Here is a 15,355-nt window from a genome sequence, read left to right as displayed (position 1 = left end):
GAGTCTTACTCAGAATCAAGTCCCATTGATTTCAGTAGATTTCACTTCCTAGTAAGGATGCTGAGATTATGTAGACATCAACTACTGTGCTTAGGAATCTCAGTGGATTTAGTTAAAAAAAATATCAGTACTCAATGATGTCTGTTTGTGATGACCCTGGAGTTGTGCAGAAGTCTCTCTCTCTCTTTTTTAAAATAATATTTATTACTTTTACAACAATTTAAACACTTAAAAAAGAAAAAACAAAGAAAAAAATACATTATAATAGAAAAACACTACATAAAAATTAACAGAACAAAACAAAAACACTTTAAAAACACATAAAAAAGAAGAAAAAAGAAAAAAGAAAAAACTTCCAATATCTTATCTTCCTTTCCCATATTTCCACAGCCACCTCACACCTCCCTTTTTGTATTCCACTTCTATTAATTATTTCAGCAATTCCTTTCCATCTTCCCCTGTTTTCTATCCTATAATTAACTTAACACATTTTAACCTTATTTTCCTTTAATACTCTATTAATCTATTTATACTTAATTCCTTATAACATTTCTACTGAAGCCATATAATTTCATTCCAACATTCTTCTAACATTCATTAATTTTACAATATTTCTATAAATAGTCTTTAAACTTTTCCCAGTCTTCTTCCACCGACTCTTCTCCCTGGTCTCGGATCTTGCCAGTCTTTTCCGCCAATTCCGTCTAGTCCATCAACTTCATCTGCCATTATCCAACACTTCAGTGCTTTTAAAAGACAGCTATTCTCTCAGCCAGCAAAGAGCAGATGATTCACAACAAAGTTTAGGTGTCTGGCAGGGCAGGTCCACCTCCTTCTTTAACATCCGTCAATATCTTAAGTTTTACTCGAGGCTTCCTGCCCTGCCAAACCAATCCAGGAACATCCCTCTGCCACCTCCTGAAACAATCCCTCCCATCCAAAACTTGCACTTTTTGACACAAAAGCAACATCCCCGGCAACACAGCAACCCTCATCCCCACCACAGCAGCTCGGCCCAACCATAACAACTTCAGATTTGTCCATATTTCCCAATCCCCCTTCTCTTCAATCCAACGTCCTTCACAGTTGCCCTTAAGTAAATTCACAGTTTTGGCGGTCCTACTGTCCCCCAAAAGTCTCTCTTTCTCAGTCGATGTTGATCCTGTCTCCTCCTGAAGCTCTGTCGAACTTTCCTTTCCCAGTTCTGGTGGGGTTCTGATCTTCAAATTCATCTGTTTTTCTTTAAATTCCATCATAGCAGATGTCAGCTTATATTCGTCAAGTTGCTTTTGAATGTGTGGGGCTCTCTCACACTCCAATGTTGTTTTACATTCAGCAGCAAAGGTTTTCTCCCTGACTTCATCCGCCGTTTGCCGTATTAAAGTAGATTCCTGTGTCAATTTCTGGGTGGTTTCTGTGTTGGTGTTCACCTTTTGTTCCAGATTATTTAAACTTTCTACAATTAAATCAATTTTATTATTTGCGGCATCCGCTTTCACATTCATCACTTCTGTTGCGTTGTACAGAACTTCTGTTTTCTTGTGAAGCTGTTCCAACGAGTCATTTATTTTCAATAATGAGGCCACTAAGGCCTCTTCTGTTGACATTTCATCTGTTCTTTCCTTTCCATTCGCCATAACACTTAAGAGATTCAAGGTCAATCCCAGAGTCACACAGTTTTTATCTTACAACTGGAAACTCCCCAAGCCCAGCTCTTATAAAGTAACCAATTTCAGAAACTTCCACTAGGGGGAAACAGTTTCTATTTATAATAGTCAAAAATGTCACCTTTAAGCACAACTCGTACAATCCAAAGTTAGTTTCAGTTTTCAGTTACTTTATTACTCCTTTTTAGAAGCAGCCGAAGACAGTAGAAACAATATATCTCTCTTATTCTGTTAGCTGTCAAGGAACGTTCTAAGTGCTGTCAATGGACATTCCAAAACGTCCGTTCACTAGCAGCCCGTTTCCAGGGTCAGAGCGGCAGTATTTTTAACTCTCTTTACTCTCTCCTGCAGGCATACTCAGTCCACAGCTTTCCCCCCTCTTCTCCTGCCTCCAAGGGGGATTTTATACTCTTTACCGATGGAACTTTAATCTTTTACAAAAGGCTTCCCAAGACTTCAGCTTACTGACTCCTTGCCTCAGTCTATTTACAAATAGGGAAGGCGGACTTCCTGTTTTGAACCTCCCCGTTTCGATGCCAAATTAAACGTTTAAAATCCGATTCTCCCGTATCAGCTCTACTCATGGGTAATTACTTTGGAGTCCAATTGTCCACAGGAAAAAGTCAGTGCTCTCCGGCAACAGCTATGCGGCTTCACTCCGTGGAAGAAGCAGACGATTCGAAGCACTGCGCCACTCACCCCACGTCGCTCCGGGTCCCCGAAATCGGGTTCCCCCGCAAGTAGGGGAGGCGCAGAAGGTGCCCGCCGAATCCCACGTTCACAGGCTTCTCCCGCCTGTGATTTTTACAGGTCTCCGCCTTCGCCGCAGCGGTACAGACCCAAATTCCCACGGGGCAAGTTCCTCCCAATCAGAGGAACTCCACCATTGCCGGAGGCACCAATCTGGAAGCCGAGTTGTGCAAAAGTCTCCTCCCCTTTGCAAGAAATCTCGTGGCCAGGGTGTGGGTGTTGGAAGGGAGTGGTAAAATTATCCCAACTAATGTTTTGCTTTGTTTTTTACTGCTCTTAAATGGCCCCCTTCCTCTCTGTGCTTTGACCCCTGAGAAAACTCCACGTGGCTTTGATAAGAATAAAAGCAAGTTCATGTTATGGATGGCTCTTCTTCTAGTACAGGGGTCAGCAAACCTTTTAAGCAGGGGGCCAGTCCACTGTCCCTCAGACCTTGTGGGGGGCCGGACTATATTTGGGGGGGGGGATGAACAAATTCCTATGCCCCACAAACAATCTTGAGATGCATTTTAAATAAAAGGACACATTCTACTCATGTAAAAACACGCTGATTGCCGGACTGTCTGCGGGCCGGACTGAGAAGGCGATTGGGCTGGATTTGGCCCCCGGGCCTGAGTTTGCCTACTCATGTTCTAGTATCTGTTAGACCCTGGACTGTATATTTACTGACGTGATAGAGCAGAAAGGGGGCTCTGTATTGGAAAAGACACAAGGGCAGAGCTATGGTATGGCTTGCTCCTTCATTTTCTCTTCAGAGGGGGATCTCAAGGATTTCATGAGTCTGATAATATTGGTTCTGCCACTCCTCTCTATGAGATGAGCTGCTCATGCAGGAAAAGCACATGGCACACACATGGCAGCCTTCTTGGGATTGTGCTGCTTCAAAATGCAAGCTTGCCTAAGAGTGTGAGCTGGGAGACTGGAGGAGAAGAGGACCATGGGAGGGATCAGTGGCCCCTCTGTGGTGTTCTCTGTCTCGTGCAGCTTACAAAGCAGAATACTCAACCCAGAGATGTGTGTGACATGATGAACTCTCACGTTTATTAAAAAGCTTACCATAATTTATATAAAAGCAACATTCACTTAGCATGTCTCATCTCAGAAATAAGCACCAATATTATTATTTTTAATTTGCCTTTTTTGTTTTGTTTCTTTGTTTACATGGTTTCATAATATGCTGTGACTAAAGGATGGTCATTTTCTAGAGTTAGGTGGGGAATATTTTCAAAACAAAGCTAATTTACTACAGTGCAACTACTTAAGTTCCCTTTGCCTCAATGGGACCAAAGCATGGTGGTGAATGAACACATTGCAGAGTGTATGGATTTTGATAAAGTGGCAATACATATTTTTATGCACTTTCTACAAAGTTTGGAAAAGTTCCTTCCTTCCTTCCTTCCTTCCTTCCTTCCTTCCTTCCTTCCTTCCTTCCTTCCTTCCTCCCTCCCTCCCTCCCTCCCTCCCTCCCTCCCTCCCTCCCTTCCTCCCTCCCTTCCTTCCTTCTGCAAAAGGAAACAGTTTCTATTCACAAATTTTATTATAGGAAAATGTGTCCAGGGGCTGAGTGAGTGGGTGCTAGGCACGCATAAAATAAGTTTGTTTTTCAGAAGGAACCCTCTATCATTTTTTAATAGTTTAGCAGATTGGGATGAAATTTCAGGTACCATAGACTCTCCTGAGAGGATGAATCCTGCCAAATGCCAGAAGATAGTTGCAGGGGGTTTTCCTGCAAGAGGAACCTTCACCGTTTGGGTGACTTAAAAGGTTCCCCTTTTTTATATGCAATTGTTATTAATGTAGCAGAAAGAAGAGAGAGAAGCAACCTGCCTAATTGTAGGCAACTAGGACCAGCTTTTTTGTGTTAGGAACTTTTAAAGTTTTGTTTGAGCTGAAGTGGGTGAAATTTGCAAGCACGTAGAACCTTCTGAGGGACTGATTACTGCCAAATTTCAGAAAGATGGCTGCATTGGTTTTCTTGCAAGGGCAGCCTTTACATATTTGATGTGGTTTTTTAAAAAGGTAATTGCTTAATCTTCCCTATTGTTTTCTGAGATTTTTAAAAATGAAAATACCAGACACGAGAGAGGGGTCCGTATGGAATAAACCTGTCAAATTGCAGATAAACAGGTCCATTTTTGTGTGTTAGGCACCTTTAAAAATGATTTGCTGACAGGAAGTAACTAAAAGAAATTCACTATCCTTCACAAGGTTTTGTTTGAGATCAGTTTCAGTGGTACTCCTAGGTGGTACTACATACAGAGTAACAAGCAAAGTGTATTGATATGAGAAGTAGCCTAGCATGAGTGTTAAAAACTTTATTTTTGTGCCCCCCCATACAAGTACCACTTAGACGCAATCAAACAAAAACACAAACTACCACATTCTGTGCAAAGCTATCAAGCCATACAAATATTTTTGTACACCGCTAAATTAAATGTTACACTAGGTTGTAGTAAAATTGGGTTGTTAAGTGATTCTGAAAGCATTTTTTTTTCCCCTGAAGCATTCTGAAAAAGTAGTAGGAGAAATGCAAGATGACTTTCAGTAGTGCCTAGTTGAATTGTTTGGACACAAAAGAAAGAGTTTAGCAGTGAATTAGCATTTTGCAAAAGTGTTTTGTGGGAGATATTTGTGACAGTGATAGATGGAGTCCCAACTCTTTGAGTATTTAAGGGATAAGCAAGCAACAGAAGGAAAGAAATGATTTAGAGTGCAACAATGGGCCGTGCTTTGGCATAATGGAATGAAATGAGGAAGTGGTGAACCTTGTACAAATATATTAGGAAGCAGTAAACAATATATAAGCTCGAATAGTGAGGAGAATTGATATGAGAGAATACCCCTCCTCAAAACTGTTTCACGTATGCCTGTACGAGACATCTCTTGCATAAGCTCCTCTCTTGATGACTTAGAGCTGGACATAGGAGTTGGCTGCTATGAAAAGTATTGTGTTTAAGGATTTGTGAGATCTCTTCTGGAAGAAAATGCAGGGTGCAATTTTTAAAACAGACAGATACAATGGGTTGTCTCCAGCCATAGCTCCTATACAGAGAAGGCTCACTAAAATAAATGAAAATTAAATCTTGATGAACAGAGCAATCCAAACCTCTGATCCGCTGACCTGGAGGGGTTTTTTTTATGAAGCAAATGTATCCCTCTGTCCAGCTCTACTTACATCCCTATCCCCCCCCCAAGTATAATTCCCAGAGTTTCCTGGGAAGTTTAACTGATTGCTAAACCACTCTGGAAAGTGTAGCTCGGTGAAGGAAATAGACAACTCTCAGCTCTCTTAACAAACTACAGTTGCCAGGGTTATTGGGGGAGAGCTAGGGCAATTAAAGGGGTATGATATTACCTTAGGGACGCGGGTGGTGCTGTGGTCTAAACCACTGAGCCTCTTCGGCTTGCCGATCAGAAGGTCGGTGGTTCAAATCCCCGTGACGGGGTGAACTCCCGTTGCTCTGTCCCAGCCCCTGCCAACCTAGCAGTTTGAAAGCACGTCAAATGCAAGTAGATAAATAGGTACTGCTCTGGCGGGAAGGTAAATGGTGTTTCCGTGTGCTGCTCTGGTTTCACCAGAAGTGGCTTAGTCATGCTGGCCACATGACCTGGAAAAACTGTTTGCGGACAAACGTTGGCTCCCTTGGCCAGTAAAGCGAGATGAGCGCTGCAACCCCAGAGTCGTTCGTGACTGGACTTAACTGTCAAGGATATTGCCTTAAATGTACCGTATTTTTTGCACCATAACACTCACTTTTTTCCTCCTAAAAAGTAAGGGGAAATGTCTGTGCGTGTTATGGAGGGAATGCCTACGGGTGGCATGCCTACGGATTTTCCTCCTCTCAAAACTATGTGCGTCTTATGGTCGGGTGCGTGTTATAGAGTGAAAAATACGGTATATTGCAGAGGGTGTTTGGTTTATATATTGTCTGGATTGACTGGCAGTGGTTGTCCATGGTTTCTGACACTAGGCTTTCCCAACTCTGCCTGGAGATGTTGAGGATTGGGCTCTTTTGCATGTGCAGCATGTGCTCTTCCAGTTGGAGCCATATCATGGTTGAGCCTAGTACCCTAGCTCACTTTATCTTTGAAAGGCAGCAGTCTGGAGAGGTTCCTTTCTTGGTCTACCATTGATAGAACCTCAGTTGGTTAGAGTGAGTGCTGACAGTGGCGGAGCGTATGTCTGTGCTGACTGGGGAGGGCGGACGAGACACCCCCTGATGAAGCAGGGCTAATGATTTCATGCTGGGCTTGTGGGCCTCCCAGAAATATCTGGTTGGCCACTGTAGGAAATGGGATGGCAGACTAGATGTTCTTAAGGCTGAAATCCTATGCACACTTACTTGGGAGTAAGCCCCATTGAACTCACTGGGACTTGTCTTTGAATAGCTCTGTACAGTGGTGCCCCGCAAGACGAATGCCTCGCAAGACGGAAAACCCGCTAGACAAAAGGGTTTTCCGTTTTTGAGCTGCTTCGCAATACGAATTTCCCTATGGGCTTGCTTTGCAAGATGAAAACGTCTTTCAAGTGTTCCGATTTTTTTCCGCTCCCCCCCCCTTTTCTAAGCCGCTAAGCCGCTAATAGCCTTTTAGCCGCTAATCCGCTAAACATTTAATAGCCGCTAAGCCTTTAATAGCCGCTAAGCCTTTAATAGCCGTTAAACCGCTAATAGCGCTAATCCGCTAAGCCGCTAATAGGGTTGCTTCGCAAGACGAAAAAACCGCTAGACGAAGAGGCTCGCGGAACGGATTAATTTCGTCTTGCGAGGCACCACTGTACAGCATTACACTGCAATTGGAGAGTTAAACATATGCTTAACTTCCCCATTGAAATCAATCTCAAATATGCCCAGTTTTAGCTGGATTGTGCCATGGTTGTTAAAAAATAAAATAAAATACAAAGGAAGAAACATGTTAAAAATTTCTATTCATTTCAGAGTTGTTGGAAGCAGAAATACAGTTGACAGTACAATTTAGAACTGTGATGTTGATAGAAATCAGAGAGATAAGTTCAGTTGTGCCATTGACAGGTGAGAGGGTTTTTTAAAAAAATGAAATAGCAGCTGGAGCATTAATGTGATATGTTAGTGCTTTGTCTTCCTACGTGTACTTTGTAAAAATTATTCACTGCAATACATTTTTATATAAAAGGGCAAGCAATTACAAACAGTGCATGTCAGAAGGATACGATTCTAATATTTCATTTTGAGGGGAAATATTCACGCACGTACAAAGCCTAAACTTATTTAATAGTTAACTGCTTTGAATATTACCATATTCACAAAGCCACACAGCACCATTCTGCCTCCAAATAATGAATCATGATGTGATCTGAGTTGCTTAACTATCACATCTGCTATTCGGTGTCTTGGATTGCACACCACCTGCATATTTAGCAGGTTAAATGATTTCTGGTCCCTAAATATGGTTTCATTATCTGAAATGGGGCACAAATGGACACATATTCAAAGCCAACACAACTGGGGCAAATGCAGGAAAGGCACAGATTGAATGCTGTCATATGTCTGCATAACTTGGCACTGGGAATGCATTCTTTATAGAAGCTTTCCTTTCATTCTCCCATTCCATGCATTTCTTGCTCTTAATTAGATTTAACCCTGCAGGCCTTATTATTATTATTATTATTATTATTATTATTATTATTATTATTATCATCATCATCATCATCATCATCATCATCACTACTACTTTTAAGTAATATTCAGTGCCTATTAGTCACTTGTACTTACCAGATTATTCTTCCTGACATGCCATAGCTCCCAGATTTCACCCCTCTTGTATTTCCATCTCAGTTACGATTTGACTTTCCTTTCATTTTAGGGTTGGATTTCTCTGTGGGGTCTGAAATGACAGTAACCAAGGGTTGGAGCCTGCTTATTGGCATCTGTCTGTCTCAAGTGACAATGGAGTTTGCCTTTGGGGGTGAAGTCAAACCTCTGTGTTAGCAGCAGCACAGTGACCTCTCCAAGGCACAGGCCTGGGCAGTGTGTATGGAGGTCCTGGGCTGCCCAGGTGACAAGACCACCCCTCTCAGCCTCACTGATGTGGTTCAAAGGAAAACAGAGCAATACATTTGGCATCAGTGTGGTGTAGTGGTTAAGAGCGATAGACTCGTAATCTGGGGAACTGGGTTCGCGTCTCCGCTCCTCCACATGCAGCTGCTGGGTGACCTTGGGCTAGTCACACTTCTCTGAAGGGAAAGGAGAATGTTAGCCGCTTTGAGACTCCTTCGGGTAGTGATAAAGCGAGATATCAAATCCAAACTTTTCTTCTTCTCTTCTTCACCAGCTTGGCTGCAGGAGTTGCAGGAAGAAGGTATACAAGGCACCATCCAATCGTTTTAAGGTTTACTCCTTAGCCTTTTCTTCTCCCAAAGATACCCTGCAAGGTATCAGAATTTTTCTTCTCCTAGATGGGCTACCTTCCCAGATTGATGAGTCCCATCTGCCTCTCACTTTGTTCTACAGCATGTGGAGAAACCACCTTCTTGGACCCACTATTGGTCTTGTCCACTAAGGGACACAGGTGGTGCTGTGGTCCAATGAGCCTCTTGGGCTTGCCGATCAGAAGGTTGGCGGTTCAAATCTGCACGATGGGGTGAGCTCCTGTTGCGCCAGAAGCGGTTTAGTCATGCTGGACACATGACCCAGAAAGCTGTCTGTGGACAAAAGCTGGCTCCCTCGGCCTCAAGTGAGATGAGTGCCACAACCCCATAGTTGCCTTTGACTGGACATAACTGTCCAGGGGTCATTTACCTTTACCTTGTCCACTCAACTTGACAGAGCCTGCCTTCACATGCAGGGGAAGTCCCTAATTCACTGAGGGTTTGACACTCATCGGCTACCCTCATCTGGTTTAAACCCCATCAGTGGTACTACCCCTCCTCAATACAGGGGTTTATTTCCAGTGAACTTGGTGAAAAGCTAGCGTAGATTTTTCCTCACATTGCTTATTTTCCATTTGCAGGGAAGTAATGTGGACATATGTAGTTGTCTTATACTGAGTTAGCTCAGTATTGTGTGTATGACTGGATTCTCTAACCAGGACTGAGCCCACCTGTATGTGTGGGGCTGCCCCCACATTGTTGGCTTGTTGGGGGGATCCTGTTTGCAGAGAGAATGTTCAGGAGGGATTTGCATAGGTGAGGATAATAAGACCTCTTGCAGTGCAGGACTGACAATATGTTTCATCTTCAGCTGTCTCTTCCATTGATAAAGAGCAATTCAGTCAAATTAAAAACATGAAGACATTTTCCTTCAAGCCACATTGAGCAATCAGGGCTAATAGAAAACATACTGTGCTCCCGAAGCAGATAATAATGCCAATGATGAGGTATTACAGTTTGGAGGAAATGGTTTTTTGGGGAAAATAATAAGCTCATTTAATGAGCTAAATGGGATGAGATGCTTTTCATAAATATGCCAAAAGGGACATAATATTGGAAAAGGGGCATGATATTGTGTGGAATTAATGCTGTCATGTAAGGTTTGCGTTTCTGTTCCTGTTGAAATCTATGAAAAAGCAGCCACTGATTTATGATGAAGTTATAACAAGTCTCTGAGAAGTAGGCTTTTCTTTTAGAGGGGATGGACAGTTGCATTCTGTCTAGAAATCTGGATTTGCAAGGGATGCCTTGCATTATAGTACAGCCACTACTGCCAACATGTGGACGAGCTTCTATGCGGGTGACTCTGTCTGTGCATATGGCCCCTTTATTTTATTTCTTATTTTGTTTACAAAATTGTAATAAACCAAGGCTAATTTATTGCTTTTAATGTTTTGAATTTTATTTTATTACTGTTTCAACAACCATTTTGCAAGTAATACTCCATAATATGGAATAAAGCCTTCTTACGAGTTTTGGGGTTTTTTTGGTCACTAGCTATTGCCTAAATGGCAAAATGTTGGATGCCCAACATGCAGCCATTGGGACCATGTGACTTCAGCAGCAGCACTAGTAAATCACATGACATTGGAGGCAAGGAGAGAGGTCCAATTGGCTGTCCCCTCCCTGCATAAGTGTGACACATGGAAGATACTAGAACGAACCACCATTTTATCTAGTCCTTATGTATGTGGGAGTAATCTCTTGTTGGACCAAGGTCCTCTGCTTCGTTTTCATGATCCACAAAAAAGATTTCAGCAGAAGTTCTGATTTAGACTCTTCTCCTAATCACTAGATTTAACATCAAAGAGCTTCAACCAACCAAGAACACTTTTTTGTGTCTGTTTGGCTCCGGATCATTATTCCCAAATCTCTGGATCTGATACCAAATGTTGCCAGGAGTACTTAATACAGCATTATTGCATTTTATATTATTTTTATTAAAATAATTATACATTCAATCAAACATTATGTTTAAATAATAATAATACTAATTTATTGTTTATACTCTGGGCAGCTTCCATTGGGCATCAGACATTAAAAACTCCCCTAAACAGGGCTGCTTTCAGTTGTCTTTTAGAAGTCTGGTAGTTGTTTTCACTTTGACATCTGGTGGGAGGGCATTCAACAGGGCGGGTGCCACTACCGAGAAGGCACTGGTTCCCTGTAACTTGGCTTCTTGCAGCGAGGGAACTGCCAGAAGGCCCTCGGCACTGGACCTCAGAGTCTGGACAGAACGATGGGGGTGCAGATGCTCCTTCAGGTATACTGGACCGAGGCCATTTAGGGCTTTAAAGGTCAGACCAACACTTTGAATTGTGCTCAGAAATGTACTGGGAGCCAGTGTAGGTCTTTCAAGACCGGTGTTATGTGGTCTAGGCAGCAATCAACCTCAAAAACAAAAGGGGAAAAAACCAAGAAGAGGCAGATTATTATTTATTATACTATTTTAGCTTCAACCTTGTACACTTTTACATGGGCACAAGGCCTACTGAACTTAAACAGGCTGACGTCTGAGCAGGCATGATAAGTTATATCTATCAAAGATCCAACTGGCTAATGGCTGATGGGACTTGTAGTCGAAAACATATGGAAGGCACCAGATTGTCAAAGGCTGCTATAAACCGGCTCATAATTAATATGAGAAATATACTATGTCTCAGGTGTAAAGCTAACATCTTTATGACTTTTGCTTAAGGAGTTCAAATAAGTGGCCTGTGATTCTGAGAAAATAAGAAGGTGCACTGCATGTTTTGATGTATTTTCATTTTGCCTTACTGCTGAAAGGGCATCAGCAAATTGCTTTTGACTCCAATGCTGCTTATCTGTGGAGATGATAAAATTTTGAAAGAAAAATGGATTTTATACCGCCGTTGTGAAAAATAAAGGAAGGCACTTAAAAATATGGTATATTCATAAGATGGATTTATGCTTTCATATTGCATTTGCAGAGACATAAACAGGGGAGTTGGTCACAAAACATGAGCCGGTTTGGGCAATGAAATGTTCACCTTGTTTATAGGCTTTTCCCATAAAGGTCACCAGTAATCCAAATAAAATGCAGCAGCTTACTCTCCTAGGAAGGCTAACCTACTTCTTTTCCTGTTTGATGTTCTCTCATCTGTCTTTTAAAAAACATAAATAGTGAATTCACTCAGTGGAGGAAGAACACCAAATTGGTCGAAAACTGCAGGAGGAGGAGATTGAAAAATGGAGACACGGTTTTCATGGAGAGAGCTGGCTTCCATCAGCTGATAAGAAACAGGATACGGAGCAACAGATTTAGCCAGCTGCATTGCCAACATTAAGAACAAACAGCAAAAAACCGTCACCTCCCAAAATAAATGTTAAAAATAAATGTGACACCCACCTTTTAATCTTGAGGTTCTTTTCCAAGAATGACATTTGGAGACCAAGTAAATTGAAACTCCGATAAAGCTCTTGTCGAGGAGTTACCTCAGCCATTTTGGAGAAGGGAAAGTGGTTTCGTTCCTTTTAACAACATCATTTTTTAACATCCTTCCCTGCCTTTCACAGCCAGATTTCTTGTATAAAGAAACAAGATACTTTGATATTTCCTGCTGTTTTTTGTTTGATTCAGAGAGGGAGCCAACAAAACTTTCATGAAGTGAGAGAGACGAAAAAGTTCTAAGACCAAAACACGCACACACACACATTTCATCTTATGTGATTCATCTCAGAATGACGGATTCCTTTGAAAGAAACGGTGTCACATTGTGTTGGTTGCATTCTTCAAATCGCCTGTGATATTTCTTGCTAAAACATTTTCCAGGGAAGCAGGACAAATCATGCTGCACAACCATTTGAAAGAGTTGGCAGCACATAGGAAGCTGCCTTATTTCAACTCCGGCCACTGGTACAGTTAGCTCAGTGCTGTTTCTGACAGAGGCTCATCAGGGTTTCCACCAACAGCACTTTCCCAGCCTGAGCTGGAGATCGCAAAGATAAGACCCAAGCCAATTGGATGCAACGCCTGCGCTCTATTACTGAGCTATGGTCCTTTGCCCAATAAGAAGATGTCATAGTATAGATCAGAAAACTGTATAGCATGCAGTGTGCTTTATGAAACTTCATTCACTAAAAAGAGTGTTTCAGAATCTATTCCCGCAGCAGCAGAAGTCCCTAGCTCAGGCATGGCCAAACTTGGCCCTTCAGCAGTTTTGGGACTACAACTCCCATCATCCCTCGCTAACAGGACCAGTGGTCAGGGATGATGGGAATTGTAGTCCCAAAACAGCTGGAGGGCCAAGTTTGGCCATCACTGGTGTAGGCCCTTCAGCTCTTTGACCTGCTGCCTTTTGTCCAGCAAACCTCCTTTACTGCTTACTTCTTTCCTGAAAGCTTTACTTTCCAGCTTTGTTTTCATCCTTTCCTCCTTGCTTCACCTGCATGCTTCTTCTACCCTGCTTTCTCCAGGTTCCTGCTTTTCACAGAATCACAGAATTGTAGAGTTGGAAGAGACCCTGAGGGTCATCTAGTTCCATGCCCCTTTTGCCCAACATGGGGCTCAAACATCCGACCCTGAGCTTGAGAGTCTCACGCTTTACCAGCTGAGCTATTCCAGATAGAGAGATGCCTACTGCCTACTGTCACCTAACCCCTTTCTTGACCTGCCTTGCTACTATTCCTCTGTCCTTCCCCCTCACAGCATATAGACCCCAATCCTGAGATTAAACTGATATGTCAGGCCCTGTCTTGATGAGATTGCCCTTTGTGTTAGAATGCCTCATCAGAAAGCCTCTTTCCTGGGCATCTTTCAGTCCCCACTTTTTCTAGCTTTTTAGAATCCTCTAGGAGACTTTTCCATGCTAATCTCCCATCAAGCCTCTCTGATCGTGTGGATGGCTGTGGAAGCAAGACTTCATCTTCAGATTGCCTAGGTGCTGGGACAAGCCATGAGGAATGTGTGACAACACATTCGTTTTCATTTCCAGGGAAAAAAAGAAAAGATCTGCATTGAAAATCTATCAGGGCAACATGAAGGAAAGGGTGGCATAAGCAGCTACTTTGTCCTTCTTTTCTGCAGTAATATAGAGGCTGAAATGGTGAAAGCTCTGGATATTTGAAATGCAAATCAGGAATTGGGAAGAAAAGCCTGTTTCATTTTAGTGCTGTATGTAAAATAGATAAGCTGCCTTTGCAGGCTGAGCTATTTGAGATATAACTCTTCCTACTGAATGAATGCTCTGCTTTTGTTTTTCCTCATCATGTTACGAAACCATGTTGTTTTGCCACCGTCCAGCCGCATCCATGCAGCAGCACAAATGTCGATCTCAATTGAATTTCACATACATTTCAGTAAAACCCTTAAATGCTTTATTTCAACCCTTAATTACATTGATAAGAAAGAGGCCTGGGGGGCGGGGGGAGGAATGAATATATTGCTTAATGGTTTTACAGCATGAGCCTCCTATAGCAAACAAATCACTCGTTTTTTGTATTTTAATTTGTCCTGATCCAATGATCAAAACCCATTGAAAAGGAACCTTTCTTGACTGGATGACTGAAGAAAAGCCAGCAGAATCCTGGTTCCTCCTAGAAGATCAGTGGTTGTTAAGATATTTTTTTTTGGTGTGTAATATTTTACTTATATTAATTGTCCTTTGCATATTAAGGGCCACGACAAATTGCTGGGTTGTTTTTTTTGCTGGGTGTAGTCTGCAGTGTGCCACTGATGCAATAACACTGCATAAGTGGTAGATTTATACTGGATCGTCTACACAGCATTCCACTGTTCTGCAATACTTTCCCAATATTACCACATTGTCTGGAAGGGTACTCTTAATCTCAAGGTCATGGGTTCGAGCCTCAAATTGGGCAAAAAGATTCCTGCATCGCAGGGGGTTGGACTAGATGACTCTTGTGGTCCCTTCCAGCTCCACAATTCTAGGATTCTATGGTTCTCGCACTATAGGACATTGAAGACAGGACAACCTGTGCCCCCAAGCATTTGTGATATGAAAAGTTACAGGATTTCAGCAGGAAGTTATGAGACATACACTGATTGGGGAAAAAGCAATGTCCCTTCCCTGAAACATTAGCAAGTGCAAAAAAGTATAGAAATGTGTAAAAAGGTAAAATGGGACGCAGGTTGCGCTGTGGTCTAAACCACTGAGCCTCTTGGGCTTGCTGATTGGCAGGTCAGCGGTTCAAATCCACTCGATGGGGTGAGCTCCCGTTGCTCTGTCCCAGCTTCTGCCAACCTAGCAGTTCGAAAGCACACCAGTGCAAGTAGATAAATAGGTACTGCTGTGGCAGGGAAATGGTTTTTTTTGTGTGCTCTGGTTTCTGTCATGGTGTCCCGTTGCACCAGAAGCAGTTAAGTCATGCTGGCCACATGACCTGGAAAGCTGTCTGTGGACAAACGCCGGCTCCCTCGGCCTGAAAGCGAGATGAGCGCCGCAACCCCATAATCGCCTTTGACTGGACTTAACCGTCCAGAGGTCCTTTAACTTTACTTTCATTACCTAGAAATGTGTATAACTGTTTTAATACCATCCAGAGCACAAGT

Source organism: Podarcis bocagei (genome assembly GCF_964188305.1).
Source record: "Podarcis bocagei genome assembly, chromosome: 12".
In the NCBI taxonomy this organism is placed as follows: domain Eukaryota; kingdom Metazoa; phylum Chordata; class Lepidosauria; order Squamata; family Lacertidae; genus Podarcis; species Podarcis bocagei.
Note: the sequence above shows the minus strand (reverse complement) of the source record.